Genomic DNA, 13,167 nt, shown 5'->3' with positions numbered 1-13,167 from the left:
ATATGTGACATACAGTAATCTAAGCTTGTTACTTGAGGCAAACCCTGGTTGTTAGCTTATGAATTGTGTGTAACATATTTTACGTTTAATAAGCACCAGGTAGGCGACAACAAACTACAAAAAATTAACTTTTTTTTAGCTCATTTTTTGTAGTCTGCTATTTTTATCAATTGAGAACTCTTGTAGAGCACGTTTCAGAGCTAACTAATGGATAAAAATGTTTCAGACTATTTGTTTCTAAAATTGGTGGGAAAATACTTTTCATCTTCTAATACATTTTCAGGACGCAAAGAAATTTTCTAAGGCACAAGAAAGTAAGAGCATTGATTGTGAAACAGGAAAATTTCTGGCTTGATGTTTTTAAGGTTGTGCATAACCAATACTACGAACAAATGTTAGGCTATCATTCTGTTTATTAGGAATCACTTGGAGTTTCTCACATTAAGCTATACCAGTCAACGCAACTTCATCATCATCATTAGGCTATGTTCCTTCCTCGTATTGAGGGTTGGATACAATGCGCCATTGTTCTCGACGATGAAGCTGTTCGTACTGCATTTTCATAACTTAATTTTGTCTATTAAGTGATGTTTGTTGTCCAAGTCATTCTTGGTCTGCCTTTGTTTCTTTTACCGTTTATCTTTCCTTCGATTAATGATCTTTGTAACGAGTTTTGCCTTATTGTGTGTCCGAAATACTTCAATTTTCTTTTTTTGACTAACTTATTTGTAAGAGAATTTTGCTTGAATTGAATTTGGATAATTACTTCATCGTTAGTGATCTTTTGTTTTCATGGAATATTTAAAATTCGCCTGTAGCCTATGTCCAGAGCTCAAAGGCATCGATCCGTTTCTCCATTTTCTGTGACACTATCCAAGTTTCAGAATTGTATAAAAGGTTTGACCAGATATAGTATTTTAATATCATTTGACAAATTGCAATTCACTTTTGCCACGCTCCCACCGCAACCTTGAGCAGCTTATTTCACTCTGAAATGAATGCCACGGTAGAAAATTATTCTGTTCTATTTTCAACAAACTACGGCTGAATGCATCACCCAAGCTCTTGTTTTTTCAGTGAGTTTGTTTAAGAAAAGAACAAAGTTTTTTTAAGACTATTTTGATACTTGAAGCGACTGAATTTACAACAAAAGGCTTTTAGCTTTTAAAATCAGTAATCAAACATCGGCAGTTGCTTATTCTGCACTTCTTTACTTGACAAATTGCAAATAAAAGTAAGAAAACAACAATTTATTTTCAAAGCAATTACTAAAAAGACATTTTCCTAAAAACAGCTATGTAAGCTTTTGCAGTCAATAAGTTAAGAATGAACTTGATGATTCTACCGCTTTTTGAAAAATGACATAATAGCTTGCCAGTGGATCATTTTTATGATCAAAACTATGGCCAATGCTTCATTTATGCAGCAGGTTACAAACAATTGATACATTCATGTTAACGTTATGCATACTGGTGAACACATATAGCTTCATGATCTGTTATAAAGAAAAAGTAACACAAAGATTTTATGTTTAGTAGCCAATCAATAGCTGCTACCATGGCATTCATTTCATAGTGAAATAAGCTGCTCAAGGTCGCGGTGGTAGCGTGGCAGAACTGAATCGTAGAATCATCACATCTTACCACCAATGCAGCTCCGTTATTCTGCATATCGTCAAGAAGGCGTGTAAAAACTTTTAAGATCTTTAGAACAGTCAGTAGCCATCGCTTCTTCGGCGGGATGGGATGATGAGCACCTTCACGTGGTCCCTCCTGTGAGTAGCCGAGTTCAATTACAAATAAAAAGGCGAAACGAAGCTCATCAAAAAGTCAGAGAAAAAGACTACATTCACGACGCTTCTTCGGCAGCTACAAGTTGCTGTGCAGTATATCGTATTGTTTGTAGACATAATCAGGAAATTCACCTTTTTAACAATGGTTTATGGTCTGCACTCTGCAGGCAGATTTATGCGGTAAAACTTTATTCTGTAATGCTTCAATTGCTACATGCTTTATGCATAAGTCACATACAGTCAAAGATCTACATTTTTATATGTAATAACAGCAGATGTAGGATCTTAATATTTCATTAGCTGTAATAACATTTAAATACGTTGGTTTTCCTCCTCATAAAATCGAAATAGTAATTCTCTTAAATTTAAAAGTCTTTCTTTGTTACAGGAATCTCTTGGTCAGCCTCAGGCAAGACTCAAATGATAATGCTGATGCAGTGATAATGATGATGGTGATTGCCATAAGTTGATATCAAAATCTTGAAATATCTGTGATGAATATAACATTATTAATGGAAAAAATACGTTTTGTGACAATAAATTTTTAACCAATACAGATTATTTTCGGCAATATTTTGCAAAACTAAAAAAAAGTTTCTGTGTTCAGAAATGTTAACTTTGAAAATATGCATATCAAGAAAACCTCTAACATTTTTTGCTGATAAACCACCAGGAAGCATGAATTGTTGCAAAAGCAACAAAAGCTGTAATCTGATATTCCTAAATATCATGGCTAGATGAAATTGGCTAAACTTCTGACAAAAAACAACAAGTTGTTTTAAGCTGTTGACCTTGTCTGCAATGCTTGCCAAACATGTTTGTCGAAGCGAAACAACTTGGATTACACTTGAGTGACTTTGGAAAACTATTGAGACACTTCGCATAAATTAGTGGGAATTAACTAAATCTCAAGTCAACACATCACTTTCTAAATACAGCGTCTGTCTATTCTCTTTACGACAAAGCGACTTTAGACGTTTTTTAACAATCACATTGTTAAATTCTTTTGTTGAAATGTGTGAAAAAGAAAAAGCTTTACACATTGAAAAATGTAGCTGACGAGGCTACGTCATCTCATGTGTACTTACAGAAATTTAAAAAACACTGCGTCAAAACGATGATATATTCAATCATATTTATTAATAACAATTAGATTTTAAATGCCGCCTTTTTTTCCCTATTAAAGCATCATTTTGTGCTTCACAAACAAACCAGACAGTAAATCAACCGCTTTTTAACGTCTGCAGACGTTGAATCAATGTAAAGAACGGTTGATTTACTGTCTGGGAACCAAACACATGTTTCTGAAATTACCATCTTGCAAAATTCCAAGACAGTTGAAGACTCTTATGAAGGTAAGATACTTAAACTAGAGAAAGGTCTTTTTCAGTTACAAGAAACATGGCTGATCTTCTTGAAAGTTATCGCTAGAATGCCAGTACAATATTTCCAATGGATAATAAACAACTACAAACCACAGCAAAGAAGCATGCCACTTAACACAGAGCACATCGGTAGCCTACATCTGGTTACGTAGTTTAGAAATCCTTTCTGAACAGCAGGAACATAACAGCAAAAGTTTCCTGTGCTTTGAACAGCTATTGGGTTTTATGAACGGTTTGAATCTATGATGTTATGTAATGATGAGTCTGGTAGTTTTTAGATTTTTTTTTTTTTTTTAAAAAGGTTGAGTGATTGTCATATAAACTAAGATCATTAGACGATGTTAAATTCCACATTTCATAAAATGAGACCAAAGTAATTGTAACAAATTCAATATGATAATTCCACGGGTTCTGAGAATTATCGCGGTGGAGATCATTTGTTTATGTTCCGATCAATGCACGATATTTGTAGCAATATTAGTTATTCCATCTTGTCATTCTTATTCCTTTTCAAACTTAGGCCTGGTGGTTGAAGATTTTATTAAGTGTAAGAAAACCATGTCTTCATGTCCACCTTCGGGCGTGACTTTATGTGTCCTGCCAAAGAAAAAGAAGCGTGCTCTAGAGCGGTGTCGAACTGACGCTCGTTCGATCGTCGAACCAGGGCTTTCATCTTTTGCCTACATTAACTTCTCAAAATACAAGAAAAGATTTTTAGTTTGTTCATTGAGCAACAAAGAAAGCGATAATTCCAAATGATTAAAAACACTCTTGTAGTCCTGTTTTTTTTTTCTTTTTTTCGGGTTACTGGACCACGCTATTAAAGTTCTAAGCTCTGTTTCAACATTTAAGTTTTTCATAGTGTAATTTTAAAAAGGTTTCCTTTTTATTTCTGCTTTTTCTTCTTTTCAAAAGCATATTTTTGAACGTTTCAAACAAAAAACGTTAAAGAAACGATCACAAAAACTATTCACGTCTCTTGTAAAGATAGCACATTTGCTATACATTGACATGGTTTTAAATGAAAGTATCTTCATTTATAGATACTTTAATCACTCTCTTCATGCTGGGAAAAGAAAAGAATGGGTTTATCCCAGCAACAATGTTGCTCATATAGGCAAGGAACTCGTAAATCCATCGCTCTCACTTTTCTTTAACGATGAAAACGAATATTTTCCAGGCAACCGATTAGTGTCAAGAAAATTATTACAATTTGTCGTTTTTTCACTTTACATCGTTTCTTCCGCTAAATGTACGACTTGAGATTAACATTAATTATTTTCACTTTGTAAATAGTTTTTAAAGACCGTATTGTAACTTAATTGAAATCAGACCACTTAACCGATAGCTTATGTTTTTATGCTTTTATTTTCAAATTATAGAGCTTCGGTAGAGAGTTTGTCTTGTTGAACCATAGGCATACGAAGCCGAGCAACGTTACATCATGTTTTCAAGTTTAACATCTCTAAGTTTATAACATTTACAGAAACACAAAACTATGCAACAATTTAAATATCGAACATTTCGACATCACAAGATGTCCTCTTCAGGAATAACATACATACAACTAAACTAAATCTGAATAAAATAGGCTACAATGCTTATTATAACTATAAACAGAAAAAAACAAAAACTGCACAGTACTTCTGACTAGCTCAAACTCAACGATACAGGCTCTGCGGGAATCAAAGATAACTGCATCAAAAGGTGTTGAACAGATCACATGATGTGGTAGAAGGGCAAGGTGCGAAAAAACTAATTTTAAAATACAGAGAGCAAGAAAGATGAGCCGCAAGCATACAATTGTCTGTTCAAAGGTGGATTGTTACGTTTTATGTACAAGACTTCGAAGATTTTAGTTTGATACTCAGATCTGCCACTGGACATGATCTCAAATTGTTTGATAGAAACGTTGTTTTTGCATTCTGTACACGAGAAAATGTGATCTTTATTATTTTCAAATTGTTTCTTACCAAAAACTTATAAAATGAACAAGGCTATACAGTATATCATACTATCTGTTGGTACATTGTAGTAAAGTGTGATCACTGTACTGAAATTGCATTGCACAATGATAGCTCATCTATTGTGATTTTAGACGTCAGAACGGTGCTAATCAAATAAAAAGTGTTTAAAATATCGGATTCAGATTTCCATACCTCAAGATTACGTAAGATCCTCAAGAGATTTTATTGCAAATAAAACTACTTTAGACTACTGTAAACCGGTTTGGCTGTCGCGTTGATTTAGCATTGGAATACACTTCCTAAGGTTCATTGACGAAATTAGAATCAAACTGTTTAATTTATCGAAGGTATTCTTTTTTATGTAGTTGTGTTTCGTTTCTCTCTAGCCATTATCTTAGTCTTTCGTTTAAAGTTTTCGAAAAACGTTCTGGTTTGAAACAAAAAGCCATTGAGTGTTTAAAATATCTTAAAAGCATCTTGGATTCCTGTCCTTTACAAACGACAGGTGCAAAAGTCTAAGTGTACAAGCCCGAAACGAAGTAAAACCATACAACAGGAACTTCAGTTGAAATCGGATACGTCAGAGATCATTCTTAGTTTGAAATACAAACATTGTTCCCACTTGTAGACCTTTGTCTCTAGGTGTGAAGTTAAGAAAACATTTGTGTTTCTCAAGCGATCCTATGAAAAGATCTTCAATAGAAATTAACACCTTGTGTCTCTTAAGATAAAAGCATTTACTCCCATTGCCTGTTACATTGTGGAAGCAATGGCAACAGACAGTTAATTAAACATAGCCTATAGTACAATCATTGTTTTTTTTAAACATATTTCAACCGAATATTCCCGCCATTTTGAAGTGACAATCGTTTTGAACACTTTATCTTATTTTTTTTATTCTTTGTCAAGGAACACACCAAGTGATGTAATTCAGACACAGAATGTAAATAAAAATTATCCAGTTTTTATCCTGCGTTTATTACAATTGTGGTGCTTCATTTATACCCATCAGTGCAGTTTGGAACTCACCAACGTTAAGGTTCATATAACGTGTCAGTTAAGATAATGTGCAGCACAAGTTACATTCTTTTCACCACACGGTCATTTTTATCAAATATTTTTTGTAACAGAAAGCCTTATTAACAAACTTCGTAATTCCTTTATACTGTATGTAGACCTACATTTTGAGGAATGTAGGTAAAAATTCACACAGGAAATATCCATACGGAAAACATTCCTACTGGAATATATCATTAATTTTCGAGAGAAGGAATATTTTCCGAGTGGGTTTTTTCCGTATGAATTTTTTCATATTACCTATTTTGAGATACAGATTTAGAAAACAAGTAATACGCTATACCTTTGACTTAGTTAAACATAGTGTATATTGGCTGAAAACTTAAATAACATCTTTCCAATATATCTAACCGGAAACGTTCAATAAAAGTAAATTTGGTCAAAAATGAAATTTGTTTTCTTCAAGAAACAGAACCACTCCAACAAATTTCAAGTAAAACAACTTATTTTAAAATATTGTTTTCAAATAGTCAACTTTCATGCCACATTCCAACACTCTCCAGCAAACCTAATGAGTTAAAACAAAAGCATTCAGATCACACACCGCCGCCCTGCTAATGGGGGGAGTCAGATAAAAATAAATACCCAGGTCAAAATTTGTTTTAAAATCTGATTGGGGCCCAACAAGACATTTGCTTCCACTTTACAACCCTGATTTCTAATTTATTCTACGGAATTTCAGGCAAATTGACACATTAAGCAGTGTATTTGTATTGTTTTAGAATGGTTTCATCTGCAAGTTAGAAAATTACTTTTAACTTTGTTTATAAGTAGGCTAATAGACATGTATTGTATTTAATCATAATGTGTAGGAAAAGTTCAGAAACAATGTATTCCGGCTTTAAGCTATGCCATATATTGTGTTGACTGTTGCAACCGTAGCTTTGACATGGGTGTTCAAGGATACTTTCAGACTTAAGTCCTGAATGATTTCATGGCCCGGAACCTTTCCAAAGGAGCCGGGAACTTGAAGAAACCGCGTAATCTTCGGATATAGTGTGTTTTATATAGAAGTATCTTGGTTCGAGAGCCTAGGATCTCACTGGTACTGGACCCAAATTATCCTCTCAATGGCCCTAGTTGCAACAGAAAAGTGGTTACGTATCTGCTACAATATTATGCATCCAAATTTTTTTTGTTGCTTTGTTCGAAACAATTACTAATTTTCAACAATTTATTTTTTAGTCAAATCTGACTCTGGAAGATCCTATGTGCAATTTTCCAATGAAAATATAAAATATTGATGGTCACGTCTTGACAAGGCTATATAATTGCAGTACATCTTTGAATAGTTCAATTTTTATGTAAGCTGTCAGCATGGGGCTACCTCTTTTCCATTCAAGCTGATACTTTGTTGAAAAAATGTTTTAGAAAAGCGATGATATTATTCCTTTTGATCATTTTCCAAAGTATCAAAGAAAAACGATTAAAATTACAATATGTTACTGCGTGATACAAAGGTTACGAGCTTAGATCTAAAAACCACATTATAATAAGGTATGAAAAAATTTATGTTAAAGCATAAAATTACTGGTTTTATAGAGTATTTATTGCATGTGCTTATATCACAGTGTTAGCATAATCGAGAAGAAATAATATAATTTGGTAGGCTGTAAAAATTATTATTTTAAACCGCGTCACGATATGAGCTTGTACTAATGCAAACAATTATAAATGGGGAATCTCTATTCAAGATTTCAATTTAACCGCTACATAATTTTACATCTGCAGGCAACCTTTTCATTAAACTGAGTTTAAAATTTCGGATCATTAAACAGACTTGTTAAACCCTAATTCTAAAAGAAACTGTTATTTTTATTGGCCAGATCAAAAGAATACAAGCTTTTATACGGTAGAAATTTATGTAGCATCACAAAATATAAAAGCCTATGTTTGAATACAAGCAAAGCACCATTGCTCTTTAATCTACAAAAATGGTGTTAAATATTTTTTCAAAACGTTTACTTTAGCCAAGGAATAATCCTAGTTAACAAGCATTTATGGACCTATAACGTTACGAGTTTTATAACCAGGTCGGCAGACAGTGTAGTTCATGAATTTTTACTGTGGCATTAGCCTACAATATTGTATTGTTTGATTTGTAAATGTAACCTATTGAATGCTGTTCTCTACTGACAAAACTTAAATCTACATTGGATTTACTGTACTGTACTTCAAAGCAACAACTAATAAATCTTGCAAATTTTTATATCTCTTTGTCTAAGCAATAAGCATAGTTGAAGAGCTTTTTTACGAACTTGGTCACTCTACGTAGAAAAAGTATCTTGTCAGCGTATTAGTACAGTGTATGACATTTTTCATCATCATTCATGGTTAATTAATGCTTTTTTACCTGTTGAAGTAAGGTTTGGTTTAAGGTAAAAATACACTTGTTGCTGACTGCAGACAACCTACCTTCTACTTGTATGCATCAATTACATCTCATTGTTTACCTTAAACGGCAAATAAATGTCAAGTAACGATAGCGAAATTCTTAGTGGAAGTTGTTGAGCATCTGCCTTTAACGGCAGCTCTGAATTCAGAATACATTTTTACATTTATTACATTACATACATTTATCTATTTGAAGCACTTTTCAAAAATCTTTATTTAAATCTATGCTACAACATCCGCAACGCCAAGCAATTGCCCTTATTTTTTAATGATATTATATCACCCAATTTACCAACCCATCACATCACTCTATCAACCTCTGAAGACCAATCCATCAAAGCAGCTACCTGGGCGGACCACCAATGAAGCTCGGAGTCGAAGAAGAACTCTTCTAAAGTCCAAAGTTTCATCTGCGACACCGGCCCCCATTCAATCGGAATACTTTTGCCAAGGAAAGTCTGGGTGCGGCTCAATTGCCTGTGCACTGGCGTCAGACTATTCCGCTCCAACATGCACAAATGGGAAATGGCTCTATCCGCGATCTGTGATTGTAGCAAGGAGGAACAAATCGCAGACCACACCATCTGCAACTGCCCCATTTACCATGCGCCAAATGGTGTGCGTGGTCTGCGTAACTGAAAGACGAATCTATTCAGTGGCTGCTCGACACCTGCCCAAACATATAGACCGAGTCGCAGCCTCCGCCCAACGTTGGTAAAAGGTGGAGCACATCGATCCCTGGAGTGGCGAAGAAGGTTCACACGAACTCACGAAGAAGAACCCAATTTACGATATTGGTTAAAAAAACACAACAGATCAAATGGCTGCCATTGCGGCACATAATCCAGAACAATTACAGTTGTATAAATAACTGCGAAATCTAACCTACTTCCACACCTAAAGTTTATCAGCTGCATAGCCAAGTCATGAAAGCCCTGGTATGACGATCGAAAGGGTGCCGGTTCGATATCATGCGGGTGTGTCTTTGGCAAGACATTTGAAAACATGCCTGCAGGTAGACACCCTTGTCTTCCGTCCACTTGCTCTAACTCTTCGACTACCGGGTATGAAGCCTCGACACCACTAAAAGTTTACATTGAGGGCTACCTCACTTAGATTGAAATCAGGTCCTTGTCTCAAATAGAAAATCTTGTCCACGTGTCTAAAATATTGTAACTTTGTAATAAACTTGGATATGGTAAATTTGATTGCGTTGCTGGGCATTGTGTGCCTATGGTTCAGCAAGACAAACTCTCCACCAAACGTCTACTTATCTAAAACCATAATAATGTTTACATTTTGCGCGATAAGCGGGATGTATTTCGGGCGATAAACAGTTTGAATTTTTTTTTCGAAGTATCTATAACATGTGTTCCATGTTTGCTTCTATAAGATCTTTTGAGTTTTTATTATCGCGACAACGCTGAAAAGGAAATGATGTCATGTTTGATTCTATTCAACATTTCGTGAATAGTCAACTATTTATCAATTGATAAAAGCTCAGATTAAACAAAAAAAAATGAAGAATTACTTTCTTTGACTAAAATGTCACTCAGTGAACATACTTACTTTCCGAAGACTAATAACAATCCTTTTTCATTTGAAATCAATCTTTTCCGCACAACAAAGTCTTTACCTGTTTAAATATTTCTTTTCAACAGGGAAATGATATGTACCGTACAGCAATGTTGATTTAATCAGTTTTATTTTCTTTCAGCGCCGACAAAAGATGGTTATTATTTACCTACCTATCTGAAAATCCTTTGCAGGAAAATCGCATTTTTCAATCTAAAATTAGCTAAGATCAAAAACGATGTTATTGTACGACAGCAGGCCCTTCCGTTCAGGCCAAGACAAATATTTTTTCAAACGATATCATCTTAGAATGGCTTAAAAGTTTGCACTGTATGAATTTCAACGTTCATGTGGACCCCCTTAGTCATTAGTTTATCAGATAATCTTTTCTGACATTTTTTACGTTGTTTGAACAACGGGTACTGTTAATATACTTGTCTGCAAACAAAGATTTAAGGTCGCCCAATTTGCGAAACCTGTTGAAATATGAAAGTATAAATTTTTGTCCACTTAACGTTTTTTTTGCATTGAACTGGTGCAGAACATTGAAGATTGTTAACAGGTTTATTATCAAAGCAAGACGCAGCTCCCATTGTTTCTGTATTGACTGTGAAGAAATACAAATAAAGCCAATTTTTTTTTGCTTTGAGTAAATTTTACAAGTTGCGGAACCACGTCTCAGAAAACAATCTGTATATGACAGAACCCCTCTTTGTTAGGATCAATTACAACTATTTGCCAACATTTATTGAGAGAACGTTTGCTCAACGTCTCCCAGGGTCACCAGGGGGTAAATTAAACCTCTTGTCTAAACTAAGCTTTGGCTTGAACAAAAATCTAACAGAATTCTTTTCTTGTCTTAAAACAACTCACTTCCCGGCTTGTTTATTAGGTCTGCAAACGTTGAATCAATGTAAAAATGCGGACGAGGTTTACACAGCGGTTGCAAACAGTGAAGCACCGCCGCGTGTTTGAAAAACTCAAACAAAAAATTCATCTCTTGAATCATCACGAATGTTTGAGATAAATGGGTAAAAGAAAAATTGCAAAAAAATGCTTTGACCCGAGACCTGAATGAGAGTTTTATTGGTTTTGCCATTTTTCCTGTTTTGACTTTGAACACAATAGATAAACTTACACATTGTACTTTTCGCTTAGCTTGAACTTGGAGCTCTTATTTTATTATTCAACTCGACCGAGTGTTTGCAGATTATTTTGATTTTAGACCAAAGTGTGCCATCAGATCTTGCCTTGTTTGCTCCCGTTCGCATCTGCAACTGGCTTTGCCCTTCCAGTGCAGCATCATCGTTACAACGTCGATATTACATCAGCCGATGCCAAATTTTTGACAGCTGTTAGCTTGTGGCATTGCTGTTATTTTCATGGATCTTCTTGTTTGAGGTGAAATTTTGCCGCAAAAGAAAATTGTATTTTAATACATGTGGATTTGACGGCAAGCTTTTTCTGCTACAATTGGATCCGGGTTTTTGCTGCAGTCTCATCTTGGTGTTGACTGTAATTCACACAAAACAAACGACACAGAAACAAAGTACTTTGCGTCGAAACAAAATTCGATTTCGAACATTCTTGCAACATTTTTCTATTGAACACTCGCAACTCTGCGTGGTTGGTAAATTTTCAGAGAATATGGTACAAGGTTAATTTTATAACATACTTTGAATTTTATAACAATTTCTGAGATTTTAGATTTGCATGTGTTTCGTTTTCGTTTTCTCTTCCAGATATTAAATTTATTCAGTGGTTAAGTCATATATTTTTACAACTAGTCACTGTACAAAGAAAGCAAGACCAATGTAAAAACAACAGTAGTGACCCTAAGATCGCATTTCACGTCAAATCTTGAAATTATTTGTTCAGCCGATGACCGGGACAGGATAAACGATCGGACGGCGTTTTGTCAATCTGAACTCCCGCAGATAAACAAATTTGAAGTCGAGACCTTTTGAAACCGCTCAGCTGAGACCGATTACCAGCGAGACACCTGTGGCATGCTTATGGCAAAGGAAAATAGGACACCTAGCCGCCCTCTTAAAGACGTCGTAATTGCTGAACAAATCTACATGCTTGACAGGTTAAACACTTTTTCTTTCGCTCAGAATAACCGATCACCAGAATGATGCAAGTCGCCTTCCAATTACTTAAATCCATTTGGTAAATTAAGACAAGTAAATTGACTTTAAGGCAAACTTTTGTTTAAATTCTAAAAACTACTGAATGCTCTGAAGATGCAGTTTATCGTTTTATTCGTTATTGCAGATCTCTTGATAGCATGTGCTCGTCACGGTAATCAATAAACATCTAATAGGAAAAACTTTAATATATCTCTCCGAATATTGCACACCCCAGTAAATATCTCTCCATTCAACAATTTCAATTTTTTACAGGAGAAAAATTTCCCACACTCATTAGTCCCTTCTTTATCGGTGGCTCTTATAGAAAAAATGTTTTCTATTTTTATGATGGACCATTTATAAAACTTAAAAAAAAACACTAAAATATTTGAAAATTAGCACAAGTTGTTGTTTGTTTTGCACGCAAACTCCAAACTGCACGTTGTACGAAAGTCATTCATTGGAAAGATTATGGTACTGCAGCATATTGGACAGCACTTAATTTTCATAATTTCAATGTGTAGCCTAAGTAAGGTAGTTTTGTGGTTTTTAATTCATTCAAAACATAGTTAGTAGAAGAAATATGATGGTAAAAGAATTCATTTTTTTGTGTTCTTTTTACGTTGAAGCGGTGTACATATTGAATAGTTGATTCGCAAAAGAACTTGCTGTTGAATTTACATATTTCATTGACTAAATGTCTTAAAACGTTACAAAATAATACAAATTAACATCAAAGTATGTGTATAACCGATTAGCAGTCAAGTCACAAGATTGTACTACATTGCTTATGTCGGAAGTTGCTTGATGTTTATTTTCTAATCCCAGCCTTGTTGACTTATCGA

Source organism: Aplidium turbinatum, chromosome 5, assembly GCF_918807975.1.
Source record: "Aplidium turbinatum chromosome 5, kaAplTurb1.1, whole genome shotgun sequence".
NCBI lineage: Eukaryota > Metazoa > Chordata > Ascidiacea > Aplousobranchia > Polyclinidae > Aplidium > Aplidium turbinatum.
Note: the sequence above shows the minus strand (reverse complement) of the source record.